The sequence below is a fragment of the Homalodisca vitripennis genome, chromosome 2 (genome assembly GCF_021130785.1).
Source record: "Homalodisca vitripennis isolate AUS2020 chromosome 2, UT_GWSS_2.1, whole genome shotgun sequence".
Classification (NCBI taxonomy): Eukaryota; Metazoa; Arthropoda; class Insecta; order Hemiptera; family Cicadellidae; genus Homalodisca; species Homalodisca vitripennis.
This window is the reverse complement of record NC_060208.1, coordinates 16,946,874-16,974,572: the sequence shown is the minus strand read 5'-3', so window position 1 is coordinate 16,974,572 and position 27,699 is coordinate 16,946,874. Positions and strand designations below refer to the sequence as shown.

The 27,699-nt window shown below is 35.7% G+C and overlaps 1 protein-coding gene across 1 annotated transcript in view; it reads left to right on the top strand.

Moving 5' to 3' along the window:
• The first annotated feature begins 13,422 nt into the window (after positions 1 to 13,422).
• The window catches only part of LOC124355544, a 146,405-nt gene continuing 132,128 nt past the window's right edge, over positions 13,423 to 27,699 (top strand). Inside the window, exon 1 of the mRNA XM_046806707.1 lies at positions 13,423 to 13,458. The gene's annotated coding sequence lies outside the window, so the exon portion shown is untranslated. The remainder of the gene's footprint in view (positions 13,459 to 27,699) is intronic.

Genomic DNA, 27,699 nt, shown 5'->3' with positions numbered 1-27,699 from the left:
AAGGTCCTTAAAAATGTGTTTTATTTCCAGCATAATAGGCTCAGGCACTGCATTTTTATGGGTATATTCATCACCTGAAAACAGGCACTTTTGGTATTTGCACCATGACGATTCACCCTTTGGGCAAAGTTCGTGCTGGGGAGAGTTGTCAGTCGAAAGCAGATGAAAATATATCGCCCACACCGCCTTTCTCATTTTATCAACATTTTCAAGGTCGTCTCGGATTTATTTACCATAATATGTTTGAATACTGTCAATAATTGCATCAGTAAGCCTACCATGTCCTGAAATAGGTTTCCTATCATTTAACTTTTGGCCTCGTAGTTTTCAATCTACGTAAACGACTACCCATCCTTTTTTGGACGTGTCCTTATACACTCCAACTTACTGATTTGGATACTATCACCGGCTTGGCCTGCTCAAGAGATGAAAAAGCAGAGCTGTCACTGCCACCTATATATATATATATATATATATATATATATATATATATATATATATACGTATATATATATATATTGTTCTGACACGATGGCTAAGTGAGATTTGAGAGGTAAGGAAAATCTAGGTCGGTATGGCATTCTTTAAATATTTTTTAAAAGTTTAAATACACATTAGATATCAAAGTGTTATATATCAAAATGATCGGAAATATATGTAGAATCTAAAAAAATATAAAACTAAAATTAAATTTTTTTTTTAATTTTTTGACTACAAGGTTCCCTTAAATATTAAATCCAAACCAACGACGATACTTCAAGGGAAAGTGTGGACAGCATACCCTCCACAAATTAATTCTCATCAACTAAAACAATACGCCAAACTAGCGGTCTCCACAAAACCAATAAGGCAATTTAGTTCAGAGTTTGCACAACATAATAATATATATATATATATATATATATATGAACTTCTTTATTGAGAAATATTGTAAGTCATGTAATATGTTTATTTCATACTGAAAAATGTTAAAAAAAACTCATAAATGTGAACAATTATCGTACATAGTTCATACATTTTGAACAGTCTCCTATTTTATTTCAAAAATACATGTGTGGAGTTTAAAACTAAAATCTTTAATAAGTTGTGGTGGTTAAGTACATGAAATAACTGCAAGACAAAGATAAAAGATTTTCAAGATAATGAATCTTATGGTACTTTGTAAAACATATCTACTGGTAAGTCGAGCGGTTATGGGTACTTTCTTTTCAACGCAACACAAATTAACACAGCATCCGCTATGAATAAATATCTTTTAAGCAACCAGACGACAAGTTAAACTCGATGTTTGCGGTTGCAAGGTGTAAAAGTAGCAAACATCCATAAAACTGTTAAAGTTAGTAACATCCATAAAACACCCGTAAACAAGAGGGAGCCCTAGATCGTCCAGGCGACTCCAGCCATTGTTAGAAACAACAGTGCTTAAATGGAAAACAATCAAAGGCTTTCAACAAAGAAAAACAGTATGGACCGAACAACAATGTATATTAAGCCGATGGCTAATTATTATTTGTACAAGGCGTTGCCAAGTAAACAAAGGTAATCGATTTAACGATTTATTGTTTTATGTGCTGTAGTAGTACCCATAAGTTTAAAACATGTTTGCTGCTCGCGGATTTGAACAGAAAGTAAATAGGTTTGGACTTAGATTGTAGTTGCGGTTGCCACTACCTACGAAAACTCAGCAATTACAGATAATCAATAATTGTGCAATAAAACATCGGTTAGCAGTTTCAGCACGACTAGGAATTGGAAGTACTTCCATATAGACGTGAAGGTGAGTGAAATGTTATGCGATAGCGAAATGAAATGAACAATAGGAAAACAATGTGAGGCATCTATCAACCAAGTTTTTGCATAGTATATAGTTTTGAAAACTAATGTGCTGAATAAAGGCACGGCTAAAAGGAGAAAGAACGTCACGTCATGGCACGTACGTCACGTACATAAAAGGAAAGCTTGCTGGGTACACGGAGCGGGAACGTCACGACACGTACGTAACGCAGGGTTTGCTGGTTACGCAGAAGGATAAAAAGTTACGTCATGACACGTCACATCACGTATGTAACGAGGAGCTTGCTGGCTACAAAGAAAGGGAACGTACCATCATGGCACGTCACGTCACGTATGTCACGAGGAGCTTGCTGGCTACAAGGAAAGGACGTCACTCATGGCACGTCACGTCACGTATGTCACGAGGAGCTTGCTGGCTACAAGGAAAGGGAACGTCACGTCATGGCACGTCACGTCACGTATGTCACGAGGAGCTTGCTGGCTACAAGGAAAGGGAACGTCACGTCATGGCACGTCACGTCTCGTATGTCACGAGGAGCTTGCTGGCTACAAGGAAAGGGAACGTCACGTCATGGCACGTCACGTCACGTATGTCACGAGGAGCTTGCTGGCTACAAGGAAAGGGAACGTCACGTCATGGCACGTCACGTCTCGTATGTCACGAGGAGCTTGCTGGCTACAAGGAAAGGGAACGTCACTCATGGCACGTCACGTCTCGTATGTCACGAGGAGCTTGCTGGCTACAAGGAAAGGGAACGTCACGTCATGGCACGTCACGTCTCGTATGTCACGAGGAGCTTGCTGGCTACAAGGAAAGGGAACGTCACTCATGGCACGTCACGTCTCGTATGTCACGGAGAGCTTGCTGGCTACAAGGAAAGGGAACGTCACTCATAGCACGTCATGTCACGTATATAACGGAGGGTTTGCCGGCTACATGGAGGAGGAACGTCTCGTAACGTCGGGAGGCTGCGCAGTAGACAACTGCGCTTCTACCCGATTTTATAACGTTTTGTGTATTACTTCTAAAAAGTGAATTATAAACATAACATTTCTATTGGCAATTCCATTTTGTATCGGTACTTGTATTATGGAATATGTATATTGTTCCTCTTATTTTAATTATATATTTATATAATAAGTATTATAATAAAAAAATATTTTTTTTTATTTTTAAGTTCGCCAATTCTTTGGCGCACCGACCTGGGGAGGAGACCGAACTGTCCCGTACAAGAGCATTTTGTTTCAAAATAATCGATCGCCTAATAGCTTATTTTCAACTAAAATAACATTTATGTCGGAACTTTGAAATAAATCGTAATGAAATATATACCTTCAAACCTTATAACTATTTTAATTTACAAAATACACGGAACTGCACATATAATAATTCAATATTTTTCAAGATCCTAAATATTTGAATTTCACCATCACGCTGTAACCACGAAAGTGAGGTTAGTTCTTTCTGTCTATTGGCTTCGGTAACCGAGTACAGAATGTACTCGTCCTGATTAGTCTCATACGTTACAGAGTACTCCTAAAATGTTCCAGTTACTGCTACTGCTAAACTAGTCTGAGTACTTTGTACTGGGAACGGCGGTAAGTTTCTGATCAATGTGTCCAAATCTTGCGCCATCTTCGAAATCACCCCAACATTTGAAATTGATTTTCGATCAGAGTGTAATGTCATATCTCCCACAACCTCTCACCGTCTGGTATCTCGTTGTTTGCCGTTCCATTTCTGCAATTAAAACAGCTAATTAATAACTAGCAATTATTCGCGGCTGCACGTGTACGAGCACTTCTGGTTGGAGTGAATTATATTTCCGACGCTAATGATGAGTTTGCTTGGTGCTATGATCAAGGAAGTTTGTAAAAAGTGTATATTTATGGCCATTGTAATTTATTCTGGTATTAGAAACTTATCTTTTGTGCCTTGGTTGATTTGCCTTGTTTCCCCGATTAAGGAAATATATTTCCATATACAGGTGTGAGAAGCCTACTTCTGCCAAAAGAGAATAGAATGGGTTTTTATAGCATTCTTTAAATTTATAGTAGTAATTTTTTTAACTCTTATGAAATTGGTTTATTAGCTAATAGTTTGGAGATCTTAAAATACTGTACACTACTATACGTACTGGATGTGAAATCTGAATGTTAAAAAAAAATTATTTAGGACTTTAATTATTACATTGTTATTGTGTCGTTTTACAAGAGGCATACAACAAATTCTGAATAGGAAATTTTTACTGTCATTATTTTTTTAATTATAAGGAGATAAAAATGGAGAACTCTTAAATTTTAATCAGAAAACTGTGTTTTTATCACATTTTAGGTTACCACAATCCCACAAAAACACACACAAAAATTTCTTCCGCTCCAATACATATTTAAATGCTACTCAAACAGTAATAAAAAATTGTTTCCGATGTAATGTAGGTATATTTTAATGTGATAGACGTATGCAGTGAGATGTTTAACGTGTGAGAGAGGTCGCCGAGACTCGGCACCGTTAGGGATCTTCTTAGGAAAAACAACCAATAAAATATTATACGAACATTAATGAAATTGCAGCCAGAAAAGGCCAAGGATTCAATCTTGTAAACTACAAATAAACAATTCTATCAGTTTTTATATGTATGTAACATAGCCAGAAAGTTCTAATGTTGAGGGCGATAACACCGTATTTTGTCAGTGGCATGTTAATTTTGAAGCGGGTTTTACTGTGTCAAGCCTTGAGAGGGGTAGGCTTTGCGGAATGAAGGGGGGGGGGGTGATCCGTAAATCCTCCTCGCCGCGCTTCGTGGTAGATCGCTAGTTCTATAAGTTTTATTTATTAATATACCAGCATCTAATGAAACCGAGACAGTTGTACAAGTTCGTAGGCTACATTCCTATATCATATTCAATTCTCTCATCACCCTCAAGCTCCATTAAAGACGCCACCTCTCTAGATACATGTTGCTGTCAACGTCATAGTATATCTAATGGTCAATTCCAATACGTATTAGTCTGACACCGCTCTCATTGTTCTCAAAGTTGCTGGATCACGAAATTATGCCAATCAGTCAGAGCAAACAAGGCTTTACAATCTCATTGAGAATGTAAAGAGCTCGGTTCTTATTCTAATTGCTTTTCTAGTATTCATAACGCCTGGCCTTCCATAGCAGTCTTACAGAATCTTGGCATGCGCTGCTTGGCTGTATTGTCTTCTTCATTGCCTAGTTACAGCTTCCTTTAAATTATATTAAATAACTAACATTGAAGTGTAAATATTAGTGATTATAATTAAATTTTTTTAAATTGTTAGTTTCAATGGCCATAGTTTAATCGTGTTGTACTCAATCACAATTAAACATTTTAGTGTGAGATCATATTTGACAACTTAATGTACTAAAAGATGGTATCTGCTGTTTTGAAGGACTTTTCATTTTTTCTTTTGAATAATTGCCAGTTAGCGAAAATAAAGTAGTCGTTACATTCATTAAAGGTAAACAATCTTTACACATTTGCCTAGGAAGGCCACTCACTAATCAGTTCCAAAGGGCGCGAACTTACGTAAATCTGCAACATTTTCTAAATATTTCAAAATCCACCTCTAGTTTAGTTAAATATGCCATAATCGTTAGACAATATCTTCTGCGTGCGGAGATCTGAAGAGTAGAAAAAGATGTCCATGATCTGCCAACAAAGAAAATTGGCCAAACTCTTCAGCCACAAGTTTCGGGTTTCTGACAAATTTATCATGTAACTTTAATTTAGGATTCTTTAGTCTAAGCAATTGACGTTGAATATAAATTAAAGTTCAAGCCGTTATTATATGTTAGTTAAACTACAAATTGAATATAAAATGATATACGTTTTAGCAGCCTCTTTTCTTTTTTTTTAAGAAGGTTTATCTCAATTTTAGAGGATCGTTTTACTATTAAGAAAGGACTTAAACATTTCCCTAGATGTCCCTAATATTACACGAGTTATTCAAGTACTTTGCCTGTTACGAATTGATGATTTAAACTTTTTACGGCACAAAAATTGTTTACGTGAAAAGTACACGTATAGAAATAAAACAAGGAATTCTGTTATTCATTTGAATAAACCATCGTCATTCATAAATTTTAAAGAAACTTATTAATTATTAATGATATATTATTATTGTTATATTTAATTATTGATTATTATTATATTATATTAATTATTTTATTTGTTATATTCCAAAAATATTTTCCGTGTTTCCATAGAGTAATGTTTTAGATAACAATAATATTAACAACGTTATCGCCCCATAAACACAATTAATGTACAGAATTAGATTAAGATGTCCTTTAAAGCACAACTCGATATCTGGCCACTCCGTCACTACATTAGGCCGAATATATCAATGTGACAGATGTTACTGTATCTGGGTACCAAGTACCAACATAGATAAATAATGGATGTATTGGTATGAAGGTACTTGACAGTAATTGTAACTATATTTCCAACCATTAATAAAAGGTTTATATAAGAATTGTTCCAGCCCAGCCATGATGCCTTCTATTTTATTTGTTTCTTGACTGTACACACCTCAGGATTCAAAATCCTTCATAACCTCCAAAAGTTCTAAACATGAATTTTCCATGCGGCAACGGAATACTCCAGTTCGGTAGCCAGCTGCGTCGGCAATGCTGCCAACTTTGTAAAAATGGTGCAAAATTTCCCTCGTAATTGAGTGGACTCTGTATTATAACGGATGGAGCTCTGTGCTTTTTAAAACATCAACTCAATTCAATTATTAAAAAAAAAAAAAAAAAAAACAAATTGCATGGACAATCGTCACAATTATGTATATACGATGTGGTATATAAAAGTAATAAATCAATACAGAGTTACGCATGAAACCTAAAATAAGGTAAACTAATTATGGAGATTACATTTTTCTCTCTTCTAGGTATTCTCAAACACTTTAGTATTTTTTTTTAAATTAAGGAACTTTTTCAGTTTGTTCAGGAATTCCCTGTCATCACCAACACTTTTCAAGTAAAGAAGGTAAAGAGTTAAAAGACGTATGCAGGCATAATCAAGTTATTTTAACAAGTATATAATTATATATTTATATTATATTAGCTTATAAAAGGGCCTTTATGGTGAAACTTTATTGACAAGCTGTAAATACTGATGAAACTTTGAATTGAAAAATTGAAATCAAATTTAATATTAATGATAGTTTATGATGATCATTCATTTACATCATTATATTGTGTTATTCATCTTATATATCTTAGCGTAGGTGTCATGTGTGTGTGTGTGTGTAAAAGTGGTGTCACGTCTAGACACCACTTTTACGTTTTATAAAGAAGATATGGTGCCGTCATAAATAGTAAGGTCCGCATCCCTAATATTTATGACAGGGTCGCTTGAAAAGCAAAGTGCTGGATCCCATACCGTGGGAAGGACAATACTTTAGCTGAGCAGGGACATGGGCTCAGGCCGCTCTTCTCTACGTGGCCCAGCATTGTTCTCGCTAGTACACAGTGAAATATCTACTCGCATCTACATCTCAAACACATTTGGAATAGAGGGCGTCAGCACTCTGTATATCATAGCATTTTATATAACTACTAGACCAGATCATTTATTGTTGTGTCGTATTATTGTTGTATTTTGTCACCAAATAAAAAAAAACACAGTGATATTAATAATAGTAATGTAATTATGGTACTTATGATTCGGAACAATATTAAACATTGTTTTGACACGATTTATTTGACTACGTTGGTAACAACGGTAATAACAGAGATGTTGGTAGGAAAACGTACTGCTTTTTTTAAAGTCTCTTATTGAAGATTGATGATTTCGAAGAATATCGGTCATTCCCATCGTTATATTTACACAAATAAAACACTACGTTTCGGAGATTGAAATCCACCCTCTTCCTCAGGTGTTGATTTGAAACCATGATATTACAAAATTAATTGAAAAATGACTATTTTCAGGCGGAGTTAGGGTTATTTTAGCCCTTTCTTCTACTCAACCTCGAGATATTATGTAATTGGCTATAACTATAATAGCCATTTACTATAATGCTGCAGTGTAAATGGAATTCTATGTTTTGTAGCATCAATAAATCAATATTATACACTCTTGTATAAAAATAGTAATATTAATTACTTAAAAATTAAAGAACATAATAAACAAATTGAAAAAATTAAACTAAGCTCTATACACGATTTATTACATAACAATATTGTAATATAAAAGAAATTCGTTAACATTTAAATATATTCAGTTACTCTCTTTCAAACTAAACTGTATACTAAGGAAATGGAAAATTAATATGAACTCTCTGTAAAACAACATTAATATAAAACAAAATAAATTAAAAATTAAATCTAGTGATTCGATCAATCCAATTAGTGATAACCTAGAAAAGTTATTATACTGATATAGAATCTTATTCATTCAACCATCCCCACCATCTGACCAATTACAAGCCACAGGCACCACCGACGACCAACCCTACACGAACCACTACAAGTCCTTAAAGTCCTAAAGTCCCATTCAGAAGCGGGTAAGGGGCGAATTTCACAGTCGGTATGCTTGAACAGTGAACGGTGAACGATGGATAGGAATAGCCAGTAGAGAACCTTCCCTACTGGAGGCCGTCCACCGACACAGTAAACTTAGTTAGAGTTAGAAGTGCAGCAATGAACTTGTCATCACTAAACTAAATACGTTATACGTCAAAAACTCAAGTAATACCTGACTGATACATCAACATTATAGAGTACAGACTTTTGATAATGAACCCCAGCGATGTTGCTGCACAGAACCAAGAGCACTCACTGAACGACACGTGTCACGCACTAGATAAGATGGAAGACTGGAGAGAAAATCAATATAGGCATTTCCTGTACTATCGCGGTGCAGCATGTAACGACCACATATATTAAGGATTAAACCCTTTAGAAAGAGGGTTTATTTCATTCCTCAAAACGTAGTGTTAAAATTTTGTAAACTATAACAATGGAAAATGTCCAAAATCTTATTGTAATTCCCAATTTAATGTATACATTTTATTTTTCTAGTATTACGTTTTTTCAGGTATTTTTCAAACGATCAATTTAGAGTTTAGCCTAACATAGGATGATCCTCTAACATCTAACTATTTTTGCAAAGCATTGTTAACTTTCAAGTATGTAAAATATAATTTATTAAGTTGGCTACATTAAAATTTCTTTCAAAAAATATATCTGTTCGGCTCCGATTTTAGAAACGAAATTATATATCCTTAGTTAACAATTATGTCATTACAACCAATTAGACTGATTATAAACTGTGTTAAACATCTAGTAGCAAATGAAAATAAAGATGAATAATACTATAAACTGAAAAGGAAAGGAATGGTGTAATAAAGCTGATAGAAAAGACATGATATAGAGTAAAGAGCGCTTGTTTGAATCGAGCTCACCCTTTTGTTGCTAGGCAGATTTTGTTGACAACCAACTAGCTAGTAACTCAACTATGTTCAACTAAGTTTTTTGTTCTCGTTGGATAACATTGTATTTTTACTCTGTGTACGAATTGTGTATTCTCTGGGATTCAAGCTTCATATGTAGATAAACTCATTTTATATTACAAAACATTTCGTTTATACCAGGTTGACTTTTTAACCTTTTGTTTCTGACTAGAAATTGTACACTTTGCATCCCTCACAACAAATCGTTAACGATTGAACAAACCTTTGAAAATCAAATCTACAGTAATCTTGTTGTACAGTTCTACAACCTGGATGTTATAAAGGAATCATAAACAGTTATTAGAAACTGGTTTTAGAATTCGTGTGAAAATATATGGTTATTGTGAAAAATATATGGATTTTGCGCGTCCGTGTGCAGATAGACCGATGAAACAGACGCATAATCAACCGTCGAAACAATCACTGATTGTTCCTCTTAACAATAGTGTATTGTTGTAGCCAAGCGTCGCGTCAGTGAAATATTTCGTAAATACAGTTTTTTTCGTTGGCTGCATTTATTGATCAACTATGGTCTTCATTAGAAGTGGGGTATAATTCAATGTTCATGGCTAACTGTGGCTATTGTGATTACTTATATGGTAAATACAATGTCTGTGAAGAGAATAATAAAAATAAGATACTTCGGATTAATATTGTTTTTTTTTCGTATATTTGGTGAAAAATTCACGATACGCAGGATAATACATCTTCAATGAAACTATTTTTACCGTAAATTCTATGAGAAAATTAACAACGAGGCTGAGGAGTCACAATAAAAGTAGACTGTAGCAAAAATGTTTACAAGAAATATTTTGGGGAGGTTTGAGAAGTTATGAATTAGGTAGTTCTTATGTTAGGTTAGCTTAGATAAATTCTTGTAACATATAAATTGCCAAATACCACAACCTCTAGTTATTTTAGAAGTTAGATTAATAAAAATTTTAAAACTAATAATGCGCTATGGGACATTAAGGCACACAGGAAGGCCACACAGCGTAACAAATATCAAATTTATAACAGTAAAAATAAAACTTTTTATGTTAAGATTTTTTTAGTTTTTGATTCATAGTTTTAAGTAATAGCCAGCAAAACACAAGATAAAATAAATATACTCAGGCTCTTAGTCATACAGCGTCTATTTATCTTATAAGTTCCTATGGGAATATTACTACCAAATTACTACCAAAATAACCTTACTATTACTATACTGCCTATATTAAATTATGTAATCTTTTAATACTAGATCTGCAAAATTAAAATAGTCAAAATGACTATAACAATTGCAATTACCAGAGCGTTGTGACACGCATAAGTCAGTAAACACAACTATGTAGGTCTAAGTGTGCCAACTTTATTCAGGAGGGTTCACTTCTGGCTGGTTTAGAACCCACTGGGCATAACAAAAACCGATATCACTTAAATTCGAGCAACATTATGTGATTATTTATGTCCAGGATCTGCACATCAATAATCGCAAATGTCGAGATTCTGGGGTGCAAGGGAAATTCGATAGGTCTAGTCTATTGCGGGAGATCACTGTTGGAGTTGGTGGGGTTCGTTCCCTAAGAGTCAAAGGTTCTTCTACCCTAGATGTAAGGGTGTGCCACCCCCTGCCTGCTTTGACTGGAGAGGCTGGTTCAGAGCTTACTTTCTCTTCTTCCAAAGGGACATGACTTAAAATTAGTATATTCTTCCTCGTGGATCTCGACAAGAGGCGGCCCCTACCCCCAACCTTACCTATCCAGAATATCCTCTCACTCTGGAAGCAGCGCAAAGGCCTTATAGAACTAGGTGCAATTTCTAAGCATCTTACCCGAGAAAAAAGTGTGCCAACTCTATGGAAATTATCCCTAAATCGTGAAATTGATAAATAACATTAATTATTAAAACCACACTAAAAAGCACAGCTCACAGTAGGTCTATACTGAACGACCAACCACGGAGAACTGATCGACAACACAACACAACAACATTTAACACGCACTGAATACATACAGTGAACATGTTGAATGAAAATTACCACTAAACTGTAATACCCTTATATACCGTTCTAAACTATATGTTGTACCCAGGTACGCTAAGTATAATTTGTCTCTTAACTAGAATTGTAATACGTTTCGTACATCAGTGAAAGGGCCTAGGGCTTTTCTCATAAATATTTGTTTAGATGTATACAATTTTATGTACAAAAACATAACTGCAACTTTTAATTTAGAACGCACTAAACATTAATATGAGAAAAACTACATTTACATGATACTAGTTAAAATTGTTGTTAATCAAAAATATTTTTATTATTTGTGCTGACATAAAAATAGGTGTGCTTCTGATTACTCAAAAATTTTCTGTCTTTTCTACTATTTTGTTTTGTACACTTAAGACAAGTTGAGAAGGTCATTGCACTTAGTCTCAAAAAAATTATGATTGCCTGTAAAGTCGGTTTTACGGGCGAAGATTTTACGTGACAACGTCTTTTTCTCGGTAGAATATTTATTGATATGAATATTATTAAATTGCACAATAGGAACAAGGAATTGAATGAAAATAAGAATTGCACAAATTTTAACTATAGAAATATATTTTGTTTACTAAAACATTGTACATAATTTGAAATTAATTAAAATTTGTTATTGTAAATGGTAAAGTTGAATAAAACACTTACTAAAATTGGAATTTGAAATTCTTGCTAAACACAGTTAAATTCTAACTCCGCGCGTGGTGATTGGTCGGTTTAGTTCGTTTGTTTGGTCGCACTGTTATGACAGGTTAGAGGTTATAATTTGTTATTTTAAATGTTTGACTAGCAATACGCGCTGTTTCTTCTCAATCGACTGAATTACGATTGATTGCAGAGTGATTTAAACTAATAATTTACTTAACACTATTAACATTTGTCAATAGTATGACATAACCCATAAACTCAGTTTCTCAACTTTTGTGTCAATCTAACAATTAATCAATCAATCATAGTTTACGATAATGAAATATCAGTGTACAATTATTTACCTTTATTGTTGTAGTTGTTGTAAATGACGAATCTAAGCACTCCACATTTTCACGAATAAACATAGTTATCTGCTTTATCCCGTGCGGCGGACCCACAGTTATCTGCTTTATCCCGTGCGGATCCCGTGCGGCGGACCCACTGGACGGGCATCGTAACGTTACCGGGCGTTACACTTTTTCATGAGTGACTCCGAGCCGCAACCTAATTTAAGACGTTGTCACGTCAAAAACCTTTGCGTTTGTTTGCGGAGTGACAGGATTTTCAGGTTTTAATGAATATAATTAAAACAATAACTTATATAGTTTACAAATGGCTCGTCTGTGTTTCGAAACAAGCTATCCTCCACCGTAAACAGACCTATCGATCAACTCCTTAATCCCATTATCTCGACATTTGCGTTTATGAAGTGCCAACCCCGAACATGCACGTTTTGGCCCATATGTAAGAGATACACCTGTTTTTGCTGTACCCAGTATAAGTTCAATTGGAAAGTATAAACCAGCCAGAAGTGAATTAATGAAATTTCTCATTGCTGCAATAAGCAAATAGTTGGGATGATGTCAGTAATGCATTTCACATTTTGCCACATATTCGTGCAAACAAAATTGTTTCAGCTATTTCAGGGTAAAGTTTTTGGCTGAGCATTAGCGAAGCCTATTACTCGAGGGGTTGGAAAACCTCCTTCCTGTCTATCTGTCTTTCCGCACGATGTCTCGAGAATAAAATGACCTTTAGCCTTGCTCTTTTGCGTGGTGTTTCATTTCTATATAGGCAACATTGAGTTCGATTATGGTACATTTAATTCTATAGGATGAGGAACATTTTGAAATTGATCTTATGGATAAGCATGAAGACAACGAGAAATTCGGTGAATAAATAAGTTTTTTAAACATTCAGAGTACATTTATTTGAAACTTCAACAAGTCACACGTGTAGGTGGTATAGACCAAACAATTTACGTACAGCCCAACAGGAACATTCTTCTAGAAATTTTAAGAGTTGCTATTTGAATTCAGGTCCATGAAACTGAATAGCAAAAATAATTAAACTCAAAATACACTAATGAATTTTATTTGCTATTTATATTCTGTTGTTTCATATGATCTGTTCTATGTTTTAGGCATTGGTGGCTAGAACTCCGTCTTTGTACGGTTCCTATTTGGTGAGTATAAACATTTTAAATCAAAATTGTTGTTTTACTGTTCTTATTCAAATGATATTTTATATATTTCTGTACACTTCAGGAATGTCCTTGTATGAGTTTGCCTCCACATTTTGTTGTTGATTGTAAATTTGTCAATTAAGAATGAAAAGCCCTTGCAGTATAATATTTTTATTGTCTAGAACAGTTTGCCTAGTTGTGATCCTAGTAGTTTTGCCTATTTATGTTCCTAGTCGTATTGCCTAGTTGTGCTTCTAGTCATATCACCTAGTTGTCCTCCTAGTCGTTTTCTCGATGAAACAATGGAAGCATCTATCTTCTTGGGGCTAGCAATAGAAAGAAGGATGTTTTCTTTATTTTATCCTTAACTCCTTAGTTATAATCGGCCCCTAATTGTGCATAATCATTATTAGACCAATATAAAATTACCATTTCACTATAATTAATTGAATTATTATATGCATTTGGGTTTTTTAAATTATAATGAAACTGTTATACAGTATTGTAATATATAAAATATAAAGTAAATTCGGTACATTGAGATTCAAAAAACAACAGACGGGAAATTTAGAGGGCAGCCTCAATAATTGAATTTATATGGAAATGAAATTAAGTATCAGATTAATTTGCAATTACGGTTCATTACATAATCTGTCCTTGTCATAGTTACCCAAGACTGAATAAATATTTATGTGTGTTGATTGTGATGTTTTTGACAAAATTTTCCATTTTCTGCTTAATAATTTCTCATAGAATAACAACTTATTCAGGGAAGTCAGTAATATATTTTAAATTATACTCATTCAAACAACATTCTTTCTTAGAGTAAAGTTGCTTTTATAAACACCTCTGGCTTAGAAATAAGAAGAGGGTGATGTGAACCGGAAGCACTCCATTTCCCGGAAGTTCGTTATCGAGCTTGTGTCGATATCTGATAAACCATCGATACCAGCGGTATTAAACGCAGTCGTTACACACAATCAACTGTTCCTAGTCAGAATACACAAATTAATTTCATTACATAGCTGTGGGGTGGCAAGGGGGAGAATTCATGCGTTTCTGTAAACATAGTTATCACTGCCATCGCTTACTCTACACGCTCGCTGGTAATTATACACAGTCCGATGTTTTTACGCATGATAGTACAACTGTGGCATGTTCCTGTCTCGCGCACAGCTACCTGCCTCCTACTGTAAGCGGTGGAACGTTCCGTCTCTCAAGAAGGAACTGGAACAGTTCCATCGGAACCGGAACGGACCTGGAACAGTACACTTCTTCGGAACTCCATGTTCGTCGGAACGGTTTACCAGACGTACCAAATGGTTCCGGGCGTTCCAGCGACTAGGCTGGTGGTAAATGTTCCAGTTCCGCCTGGGTTCCAAGCAACCACAATATTTCCATGTAGCAACTTATCGCTGAACCAGACTGTTTAGAAGGAGGTTGTTTACTTTGTTGTGTCATTTCTCCTATCAGTCTCTTGATTGAACAGCTTGATCAGTGATATTTTGTTACTGCTGCTAAATATTAAATAGGATTTTGTGACACGATTTGAGATTGCCAAGATTCAGTATTTAAGTGTAATTTTAAACTACAGAATATATTTTTGTTTCTTTTTAGTATTTCTGAGTAACACAATTTGGTGTCATTGCGGTACTTAATTATTGGTAAATTCAAATCATTATTAATTTATACGTTAACAACTAATACATATGTAACTTTTAGTGTTCCTCGACTTAAGGAATGAACTTTACCAAATTTCATTTTCGCACAAGTACGAGTATTTAAATAATGGAAATTATCTTAGCATATATGTTTATTTTTTTACTGTTTTGAGGCAAACTTTTAAATTTTTTGTTTTAGTTTCATTCATTGTATTTTATATAGCCTACTTGTTTTAAAATATTTGAATTCAATTCACTTCAGAAATATTTCTTATTGTATTTCAATACAATTGTCTTTGATTAAATTGGTTAGTTTATTTTGATAATCTATACTGACAATAGGTTAATAAGTAGATTTAAAATTCAAAGTTATATTTGAAAATTTAAGTTCTCACAAAGTTGAATTTTTATGAAACTTTGTATCTATGATTGAGCAGAGAGACTATGTTTAAAATTTAAGTATCGGAACATACTATATTATATTGAACCGGAACGAAATCAGACAGAAACTGAAAAAAGTTGCCAAGCTTAGTTGGAACGAAACGCATGGAACTGGAACCGTGTTGCGGAACTAGTTCCGAGCGTGAAACGTTCCGGTCGGTACGGTTCCAGTTCTGGAACGCACGTAGTTCTCCCCCGAGCAATGCCTCGCTGGCCAAGGTCACAGGCACAAGGTCAAGGTCACATCGTCACATGTAAGCGGTGGCAGTGCCTATATGAGAGTGCAGTAGAGAAGACAGCTGAGGGCGTGACTCTTGTGGGCCGTCACTTAGCCTCATCCAATCAGAGTTATGCTGCGTTGCCAAACTGTCCTCCCGCTTAACAGACACAGAGCTCGACTCACTGACGTTCCCAATCCCTAACATTATTGCACCGAAAAATATGGGAGTTACTATTAATTACATGATATACAAAAAGGAACCTGAAAAGGCCTACGTTTCTGTAAAAAAATAATTTTTCTAGACCAAAAACTAAGTTTTTATATTGTCCCTATACTACACTGTGTATTGTTTCGTAAAATGTGTTCTAACTTTCTTCCTCTAATATTTTTATCTATATTGTCAGACTAGAGTAGTATCAAAATAAAATAAAATAAAATGTTCCCATTTGTTATAAATTCACAATTTTATATTATTCCTATTCAACGTTAAAATACGTTAGGTGTACACCAATGATGTTTTAAAGCCTTAAGATATTATTGTATACTGTATTTTAATAGATATTAATTCATACTTCCTATTATTTATAATTTTTTTATCACTTATTTACTAAATAAGAACAAAAGAAAAAACTGTTATATAAGCAGAAGTTTTTTAGAACTTACATTTTAAATTAATTAATGTTAGTACGAATGCGTGGTGCAAAATGTGTAAACATATTTCAGGAAACATACATTGTTAATAATTAAACAAATCACTGTTATATTCAATGTTATAATGCAAAACAATCTACAAAATATTCAAAAATGTTCTTATTTTATAAATTTTAAAATAGTTTTAAAAATCAGAAGGAAATGGAAGGTGTCTCATCATTCTTAATGTTGGGCCGAACTATAATACAAGAATACTATGAGATACGTTTGCCAGAAGTGAGGCGGTGTGGCAACAGCGTATACCCACCGCACCACTATTGGCCGGACCCTAACCGTCTTCTTTCTTGCTCCCGGATGTAGTCTATGTTTGCAGAAACGCACGTACAGTAGTTCTGACTCGTCTGGCCAAGGCCAAGGGCACAGCTATAAACCTCCTAATGTACATTTTTTTATTAATTTATATTCTCCGATAATATATGAACATATATAACGAGAAAATTCCTTTAAATATTTTAATGGAGTCCTTTTTTATTTCAGATCCACCTCTTGTAACTAAAACTTCACAGTGAATTCTTTAATTCCTGTCTGTTAATTTTAATTTTATTAATATCAGTGGTCGAAAACAGTCTGAATCTAATTTGGCAAAATGTAGCCGGAAATTGCCAATCAACGTGGTATCGTTCTTCGTAATATTTTGGAAACAATAATCAAGAAACAAGAATGAAACTGTATATTCGTGCTTATTCGCTATGCATGAGTTTTGTGATTAAAACAAGATACGCCCCACCACGTGTAGCGTAACAGGCTTTGCTGAGGTAACATGAAAAATTTCAATTTTATACCTTATTTATATTTTATTTTATTAGGCTACATGTGTAACAAAGTCACATGTCATGTACCATATGACTAAACTCGGTTCACAGATTTATTTATTTTGCGATTTCATAGTTGTAGTCATGGTTACACATAACATCAACGTAAAAATGTGCATGAAAAGTGTCGTCTATAAGTCAATTCAATTTCATGATACCCTGCAGACAGACAGACTGACATAAATGACGTTTTCCAGTGCCTCTGTTATTGGCTTCGCTACCGCCCAGACAATAAACAGCTTTCATAAAGCAGTTACAATGTTGTAATTTCTTTATACGTAATTCTCAAATCTGAATTTGATTTATGAGTATAAAACTCATGTAGTTGCTGGTTTAAAAGATATTTCTAAATACAATTAAAAATATTTTCCAAAACCCGAATTGGAATTTAAAATAAGTTCATGTTACGTAAAAGGAGACAAAACTTACAATACATTATTTATTAATAAGTACGATGAGAAATATTAACATATACTCAAAATAGGTCTTAGTATACTCATACATTATAGATAAATCTCCCTTAATGTAATAATACACTGCGTTATAACTAATGTTATTCGTACATGTGTAATTTAATTTTAAAACGAATACTATACAAATATATTTTCAATTACAATGTAATGTTAATTGACATTTTTACCTTTCGTTTTAGTCGTCTTAAAATGCAACTCCATCCATACTTGTGAGACAAATAAAGTAATTCTAATAAAATATAAAACATTATTCTTAAATTCAGCACTAAAATACTACTAATTGTTACTGATTACGATAATGCACAACGATAAGAAAGTTTAATTAAAAGTAAAGTCTGCAGACACGCGTTAATACAATACATTTGTACTGAATTAGGAATGATGTTTTAAAACATTCCAAAAGTTCAGAAGACTATATCCTTTGATATCGACTTGACTGATCAGCTCAATCAACAGGCGCGAGGCGTGATCACGTGACTGAGCAAGTCGCTGTTGGGTTCTCTAATCGATTTGCTGCTTGTGGCACGCACTCTCTAAATGTGCATCTTTGATATCGACTTGAATGATAAGCTCAATCAACAGGCGCGAGGCGTGATCACGTGACTGAGCAGGTCACAGTTGGGTTATCTAATCGATTTGCTGCTTGTGGCACGCACTCTCTAAATGTGCATCTTTGATATCGACTTGAATGATAAGCTCAATCAACAGGCGCGAGGCGTGATCACGTGACTGAGCAAGTCGCTGTTGGGTTCTCTAATCGATTTGCTGCTTGTGGCACGCACACTCTAATTAATTGTACGTCTTTGATAGCGACTTGACTGATCAGCTCAATCAACAGGCGCGAGGCGTGATCACGTGACTGAGCAAGTCGCTGTTGGTTCTCTAATCGATTTGCTGCTTGTGGCACGCACTCTCTAATTGTATATCTTTGATATCGACTTGACTGATCATGTCAATCAAAAGGCGCAAGGCGTGATCACGTGACTGAGTAGGTCACAGTTGGGTTCTCTAATCGATTTGCTGCTTGTGGCACGCACTCTCTAATTGTATCTCTTTGATATCGACTTGACTGATCAGCTCAATCAAAAGGCGCAAGGCGTGATCACGTGATTGAGCAGGTCACAGTTGGGTTATCTAATCGATTTGCTGCTTGTGGCACGCACTCTCTAAATGTACATCTTTGATATTGACTTAAATGATAAGCTCAATCAACAGGCGCGAGGCGTGATCACGTGACTGAGCAAGTCGCTGTTGGTTCTCTAATCGATTTGCTGCTTGTGGCACGCACTCTCTAATTGTATATCTTTCATATCGACTTGAATGATAAGCTCAATCAACAGGCGCGAGGCGTGATCACGTGACTGAGCAAGTCGCTGTTGTGTTCTCTAATCGATTTGCTGCTTGTGGCACGCACTCTCTAATTGTATATCTTTGATATCGACTTGACTGATCAGCTCAATCAACAGGCGCGAGGCGTGATCACGTGACTGAGCAAGTCGCTGTTGTGTTCTCTAATCGATTTGCTGCTTGTGGCACGCACTCTCTAAATGTGCATCTTTGATATCGACTTGACTGATCAGCTCAATCAACAGGCGCGAGGCGTGATCACGTGACTGAGCAAGTCGCTGTTGGTTCTCTAATCGATTTGCTGCTTGTGGCACGCACTCTGTAATTGTACAGTATATCTTTGATATCGACTTGAATGATAAGCTCAATCAACAGGCGCGAGGCGTGATCACGTGACTGAGCAAGTCGCTGTTGGGTTCTCTAATCGATTTGCTGCTTGTGGCACGCACACTCTAATTAATTGTACTGTATATCTTTGATATCGACTTGACTGATCAGCTCAATCAAAAGGCGCAAGGCGTGATCACGGGACTGAGCAGGTCACAGTTGGGTTCTCTAATCGATTTGCTGCTTGTGGCACGCACTCTCTAATTGTATCTCTTTGATATCGACTTGACTGATCAGCTCAATCAAAAGGCGCAAGGCGTGATCACGTGACTGAGCAGATCACAGTTGGGTTATCTAATCGATTTGCTGCTTGTGGCACGCACTCTCTAAATGAACATCTTTGATATCGACTTGACTGATCAGCTCAATCAACAGGCGCGAGGCGTGATCACGTGACTGAGCAAGTCGCTGTTGTGTTCTCTAATCGATTTGCTGCTTGTGGCACGCACTCTCTAATGGTATATCTTTGATATCAACTTGACTGATCAGCTCAATCAACAGGCGCGAGGCTTGATCACGTGACTGAGCAAGTCGCTGTTGGTTCTCTAATCGATTTGCTGCTTGTGGCACGCACTCTATAATTGTATATCTTTGATATCGACTTGACTGATCAGGTCAATCAACAGGCGCGAGGCGTGATCACGTGACTGAGCAAGTCGCTGTTGGGTCTCTAATTGATTTGTTGCTTGTGGCACGCACACTCTAATTGTACGTCTTTGATAGCGACGTGACCGATCAGCTCAATCAACAGGCGCGTGGCGTGATCACGTGACTGAGCAGGTCACGGTTGGGTTCTCTAATCGATTTGCTGCCTGCGGTATGTACGCTCTAATCGTTCACTTTGATATCAATTGATTTGACCCATAAGCTCCATTATCCGAAGGTAAGATAAGATAAACGGAAGTTACTTTAAGTCTGCCAGAATGCCATCCCACATTACTGTAGTTGAATTAATTTATTTTACACATTCTTCGTAGTCATATGGCAAACGGAGGTAAACCATGGTTCTAAATGGTGATCAATCGAGAAGAGTTAAGGTGTATTGTCGTTGGAATGATTCTTGCGACAGTAGCTGATCAGAACATTGTCGTTGAAGTGACTGCGGACTGAAGTGATTCTGCTCATTTGGGTATTGTCTTGCGAGTGAAGTGCAATGAGTTCAAGTAAGAAGAAATTGTTTTTATAACAACTCATGTTTTGAGATGTCAATGACAATGAGATTTTAGAAACGTTAATTGCTAAACAAATTGTCACACATGACATATTCTTAAAAATATAGGAAGAAGGATACTTGTGAATATTAGTAGATAACAAAAAAAATTTATGCAGTGACGACTATCGACTTTTTTTTCATTTGGACAGTTTTTATGGTTTGTGATAATAAACTACTTTTAATAATACGTTATTTAAACAGCAGTCAGCACCTTTGTAATTTATGAATAAATAACATCAACTTCAATCTTATCTAGGATTTCTGGTTGCACCACATCGAAAAATTGCTTAAAAAATTAAAATTCTTGAATTATTTTGGCTTCGCTCTGAACATTTTTAGGTGAAATAATTATAAAATTCACAACTCAACCAGAGAAAAACAAAAAGTGTTTTGAGTGCATATTATCTTTTTAATCGGGTGTTACATGGAAAATGTATGTTAACAAATTGCTGAAAGAAAGTTTAATCAACATATCAACTCAATCGGGTTAGTAGTTTTTGCTTTGCGTGATTAAAATACACACGTACGTATCCGAACTTTCATAATTGGATGGAGAAGTACAGAGATCCATATCCCTGCTTCATAATGAGCAACAAGTTATCTAACAAAATTTGTCCTACCCTGCCTTAGTTTATCGTCAGTTTGTATACTTGTTATATACGTCGTAACACACAGTTCAAAAAAGTTACAGCATTATATTTTTGCAAATATCTTTTATGTTTTGTTAAAGCGTAACTAACCGTATGAAATTTGACACGGAATGTCCATTTTTGTTACATCTTGATCAATTGGCATTTTCAAAGTTTATAAAAACATATTACAAGACGTCATAAATGGTACAGACCAAGACTAACTAAAATACTTTAGCAATCTTTTTACATTAATGAAAATTCACGAAATATTATTTGTAATGAATATGGGAAACTAAATTTTTCCTAACCTAAATAACCTAACCTAATCTAGCCTAATCTAATCTAACCTAAACTAACCTAATCTAATCTCTAAACTTACCTGATCGTACCTAACCTAACCTACCTAATGATCAGTATGTTTGCCTGATTCTTATATGATGCTTAGGAGATTTTTTGTCAAAAGTTACATCGAATATGGCGTCATTGTTTCGAGTAGGAATGGTGGAAACAAAGTACCCATCAAGCGTTTATGGATTGTACCTTCATAGATGATCAGAAATTTTCGGAAAATGCTAAAGGGGAGTCGGATGACCCCCTGGGTCAAAATTTTCAATTTTTATTTTTTTTTGCTAAATTTAGTTTTAAATATATTCCTATTTATTTTAAAACAAATCTCATGCAAATCCGTTGAGTCAAACTCAATTTACATCACTTTTTATAAAGCAATACATGGAGAGTTTTTTTGGTGGTTTTGTCGCAACAAGCTGTCATTGTCATGCATTTATGACATTTATGGATATTTATGATCATGATTCACATTTTCATTTACCTGACACTGTAATGTCTGAAATAAAACCTATTTTCAAAGATTTAGCGTCTCCAGAACTTCTGAAGAAATGTTTGCATGGAGGCACTCAAAATCCGAGCGAGTCGCTCAATAATATGATCTGGTCTCGCATTCCCAAAAGGACATTTGTGATGAGGAATACACTCGAGTTTGGTGTGTATGAAGCCTTGGCTTGTTTTAATTTGGGAAACATAGCCAGATGTAAAGTCTTAGCAAATCTAGGCATTGTTCCGGGAGGAACTGTGTTAGTGCCCTTAAAAAACTGGACGAAGCAAGAATCGCAAAGGCTCAGAAAGCTATAGAAGAATTAGAGAGAAAGTGTAGACAAAGCTCTACATTAGCAAAAAGGCGTTTGGAAGATGAGTATGAGGCAGAGGAAGATCCAGACAATCCAGCATATGGGGCTGGAATGCACTGAGGTAGGTTTATGTTTTGCATTGGACTAGGCTTTAACTTTAAATACGATTTCCCGAAAGTTTAGAGTTTTTCCACTTATGTACCTTTTTCTCAGGAACCACTAAAGATATCTTTAAAATTTTTTTCACTTGATGGGAAAATTAAGGAGCACACTTTGACCCGGGATTTTAGCAAAATTCTCATAAAAAAACTTTTATTACAGCTTTTTTACAAAAAATCTGTACTTTTTGAATGTATTTAAAAAAAAATCCTAACCATACTAATTTTTTGAATAACTTAAAAACCCCGGGTATGCATGAGACAATCTGGTCTGTTACACGTTTTTTGAATAGTAATTTAGGTATCACCGGAAGAATAACGCTCGAAACTGAGAAACTGATTAAAGATTGGTAATGCTCAGGAGCACTACATATATATCAGTCCAAATTAAGAATACGTAAGTATTATTAAGAATCACGTACATACATAGGACTCGTACTTCACCGTCCAGAGTGGGAATATTGTTGTTACAAATACAATTAATAATCTTGTGTGTTTTCACAGCGAATAAATTCCAAAACCATCCTTTTTTTAATTGTTGTAAACCATTGTTTTTTTTTATCAACTCATTTCTACCAATTTTAAACAAAATTAAAACTGTAAAACAAAAACCATTCCACACTATTATAATTTATGTATTATTTTTCCTCGTATATTGTTATTACTATTATGACTTTATTCCTTACATTTTTGCGTACATTTTGCTGTAATATGTGACTGTATTTGATCATATATCAGCTAAAAATGTTATCTTACGTGAATGAAAAAAGTTGAAAATCGAAAAAAAAACTGTAAATATGTCTTTTAGATACCAATAATGTAGGTTAGGAATCTGTAAATGGGAAATTTTACACTACTAAAAATTGATAAGCATAAAAAGTCTATTGAAAAGAAAAAACCTTGTTATGTATGGAGCGGAAGTGTATATATTTTTATAAACGGGACGTTTAATTTACTTGGAATGTCACAAGTATAGTAATGGGCTCTGGATAGGAGATGATTTGTTTTACGCACGAATGGCCAGAGTTTATCAGCAACTTCTTATCAGCATGTTATAGTGTATTTACGACTAACTCGGACATAAAATGTGAGGGACGTATTTCTTTCTTATCCACTAGTCGTTGCAAACACGAACGTTCTTTGGGAGATAACGTGAAGTTACTCGCTCGTATGGGTACACGCACATGTCTGTTTATCAGGCAACTTCTTATCAGCACGTTATAGACTATTTACGAATAACTCGGACATAAATAAATTGTGAGGAAGGACGTATTTCTTTCTTATCCACTAGCCGTTGCAAACACGAACGTTCTTTGGGAGATAACGTGAAGTTACTCGCTCGTATGGGTACACGCACATGTCTGTTTATCAGCCAACTTCTTATCAACACGTTATAGACTATTTACGAATAACTCGGACATAAATAAATTGTGAGGAAGGACGTATTTCTTTCTTATCCACTAGCCGTTGCAAACACGAACGTTCTTTGGGAGATAACGTGAAGTTACTCGCTCGTATGGGTACACGCACATGTCTGTTTATCAGGCAACTTCTTATCAGCACGTTATAGACTATTTACGAATAACTCGGACATAAATAAATTGTGAGGAAGGACGTATTTCTTTCTTATCCACTAGCCGTTGCAAACACGAACGTTCTTTGGGAGATAACGTGAAATTACTCGCTCATGTGGGTACACGCACTTGTCTGTTTATCAGGGAACTTTTTATCGGTATGCCTATAAAGTTTGGCTTCATTTAGAAGTGTCGGTACTTTACTGTGAAGTCAACCTTACAAATTCTTAACGCTCTCATTGTCTGGCAACTTCTTGAAATTCTTTATGGCGCTAGGAAGACCTCAGAGTCAAGATATTTGGACAGTGGAAGATCCAAGATTCTTCTAGAGACTGAATTCATTCGTATGCCAGGAGTATCCAAAAGTTACAATTTTATTCCGTCCAAAGGAAAAGCTGATTTCACTTGTTTGTGTTGTTGATTTTATACGTATTATTAACCTTCAAGCTGTAGGTTAAGCTGTAGGTTTTTAAGCTTCAAGCGTAGTTAGCAAATCACTGGATGGGCTGGACAAAGTTCATTTCTGTCTGGATGTCTGTCCAAATCGAAAACGAACTGAGCCACAGACTTGAGATCATGCACGAAACATCATTTCCATATAGGTAATATCAAGTTTTATGATGGTCCCTGGCATTCCATTGAAACTTGTTTGAGCGTTAGTGAAAACTTTTACATTGGTCTCATGGCTAACCATGATGGAAACAAGAAATTCGCTGAATAATTAAACTTTATATACAAAGTTGAGTACTGTAATACGACATTTTAACATGTGAAATAGTAAAAAGCGTAGCTATAAACTTAGGCGAAACCTATTACTAAACACACGTGTTAATGTAGTGTAGTCCTACTCCCTAAGAGTTAGCAGTATACTCACTAGTAAGTTATAGGAGGAAAATTACTATTTTAATATCCACGAAAAGGTACAGATAGTAATAGTTATTGTACCTAATACAATACTTTTGCTTATATACTGTTATATTAGATAAACACTACGACAGCAGGTAAGGAATTTTATTTATTTTCTATTAAAATACACAGCATATTGGTGTTTAATAATTTATTTAAAAAAAACCTTGCAAATCACGAAAACTGCAAAATTAAAGCAAAAAGAAGTTTATCATTATACTATAATAATAAATAATTTGGGGGGTACATTTAGGTTGGTAAAAAACATCTAAGCGGAGAAAAAATTGTAAATTTTGAATAACTTACAGGAACGGTTAGTACACCAATATTGAAATGTGGTAAAATGCCATGTACAAAGTATAAGTATAAAGTAACAGAGATAATTAAAATTATTATTTATATGTGGAATATTAAAATTATTTGACGAATGAAAAGTAACAAAGAAACGTTTGATAATTTATCAGAATATTATTGTTTATTTACACAATGAACTGGATCGTATTTGTCTGATAGAAACAAGAAGCTTTCAACGCCAGGATTGATACGGCTGCAGAGACACAAAGGCTAATATAGAGTAGAACCTGTGTCAATAGGATCCCATATCAAAGTAACGCCTCCACCCTATGTGTAGTGTGGTCGACTGTTACTCAGCTCGCAGTTCCTGTGTTGACTGATAGAGTCGACTTGGCCTCGAGCCATATCTGTACAGAGTAATCCTATATCAAAGTAACACCGCCACCCTATGTGTAGTGTGGTCGACTGTTACTCAGCTCGCAGTTCCTGTGTTGACTGATAGAGTCGACTTGGCCTCGAGCCATATCTGTACAGAGTAATCCCATATCAAAGTAACACCGCCACCCTATGTGTAGTGTGGTCGACTGTTACTCAGCTCGCAGTTCCTGTGTTGACTGATAGAGTCGACTTGGCCTCGAGCCATATCTGTACAGAGTAATCCCATATCAAAGTAACACCGCCACCCTATGTGTAGTGTGGTCGACTGTTACTCAGCTCGCAGTTCCTGTGTTGACTGATAGAGTCGACTTGGCCTCGAGCCATATCTGTACAGAGTAATCCCATATCAAAGTAACACCGCCACCCTATGTGTAGTGTGGTCGACTGTTACTCAGCTCGCAGTTCCTGTGTTGACTGATAGAGTCGACTTGGCCTCGAGCCATATCTGTACAGAGTAATCCCATATCAAAGTAACGCCTCCACCCTATGTGTAGTGTGGTCGACTGTTACTCAGCTCGCAGTTCCTGTGTTGACTGATAGAGTCGACTTGGCTTCGAGCCATATCTGTACAGAGTAATCCCATATCAAAGTAACGCCTAGCCACCCTATGTGTAGTGTGGTCGACTGTTACTCAGCTCGCAGTTCCTGTGTTGACTGATAGAGTCGACTTGGCTTCGAGCCATATCTGTACAGAGTAATCCCATATCAAAGTAACACCTCCACCCTATGTGTAGTGTGGTCGACTGTTACTCAGCTCGCAGTTCCTGTGTTGACTGATAGAGTCGACTTGGCCTCGAGCCATATCTGTACAGAGTAATCCTATATCAAAGTAACACCGCCACCCTATGTGTAGTGTGGTCGACTGTTACTCAGCTCGCAGTTCCTGTGTTGACTGATAGAGTCGACTTGGCCTCGAGCCATATCTGTACAGAGTAATCCTATATCAAAGTAACACCTCCACCCTATGTGTAGTGTCATCACAGTTTACATATTTGTCTTTCTTATCCTGGTCACTGTGGTCGGTGTCATCACATATTTAGAGGTACATCTTTGCCATTCTTATCCTAGCCACTGTAGTGGGTGTGTCATCACATATTTAGAGGTACATCTTTGTCTTTCTTATCCTGGCCACTGTGGTGGGTGTCATCACATATTTAGAGGTACATCTTTGCCATTCTTATCCTGGCCACTGTGGCGGGTGTCATCACATATTTAGAGGTACATCTTTGTCTTTCTTATCCTGGCAACTGTGGTTGGGTGTCATCACATATTTAGAGGTACATCTTTGCCATTCTTATCCTAGCCACTGTGGTGGGTGTCATCACATATTTAGAGGTACATCTTTGCCATTCTTATCCTAGCCACTGTAGTGGGTGTCATCACATATTTAGAAGTACAGTACATTAATGTACTTTCTTATCCTGGCCACTGTGGTGGGTGTCATCACATCTTTCAGAGGTACATCTTTGTCATTCTTATCCTGGCCACTGTGGTGGGTGTCATCACATATTTAGAGGTACATCTTTGCCATTTCTTATCCTAGCCACTGTGGTGGGTGTCATCACATATTTAGAGGTACATCTTTGTCATTCTTATCCTGGCCACTGTGGTGGGTGTCATCACATATTTAGAGGTACATCTTTGCCATTCTTATCCTGGCCACTGTAGTGGGTGTCATCACATATTTAGAGGTACATCTTTGTCTTTCTTATTCTGGCAACTGTGGTTGGTGTCATCACATATTTAGAGGTACATCTTTGCCATTCTTATCCTAGCCACTGTGGTGGGTGTCATCACATATTTAGAGGTACATCTTTGCCATTCTTATC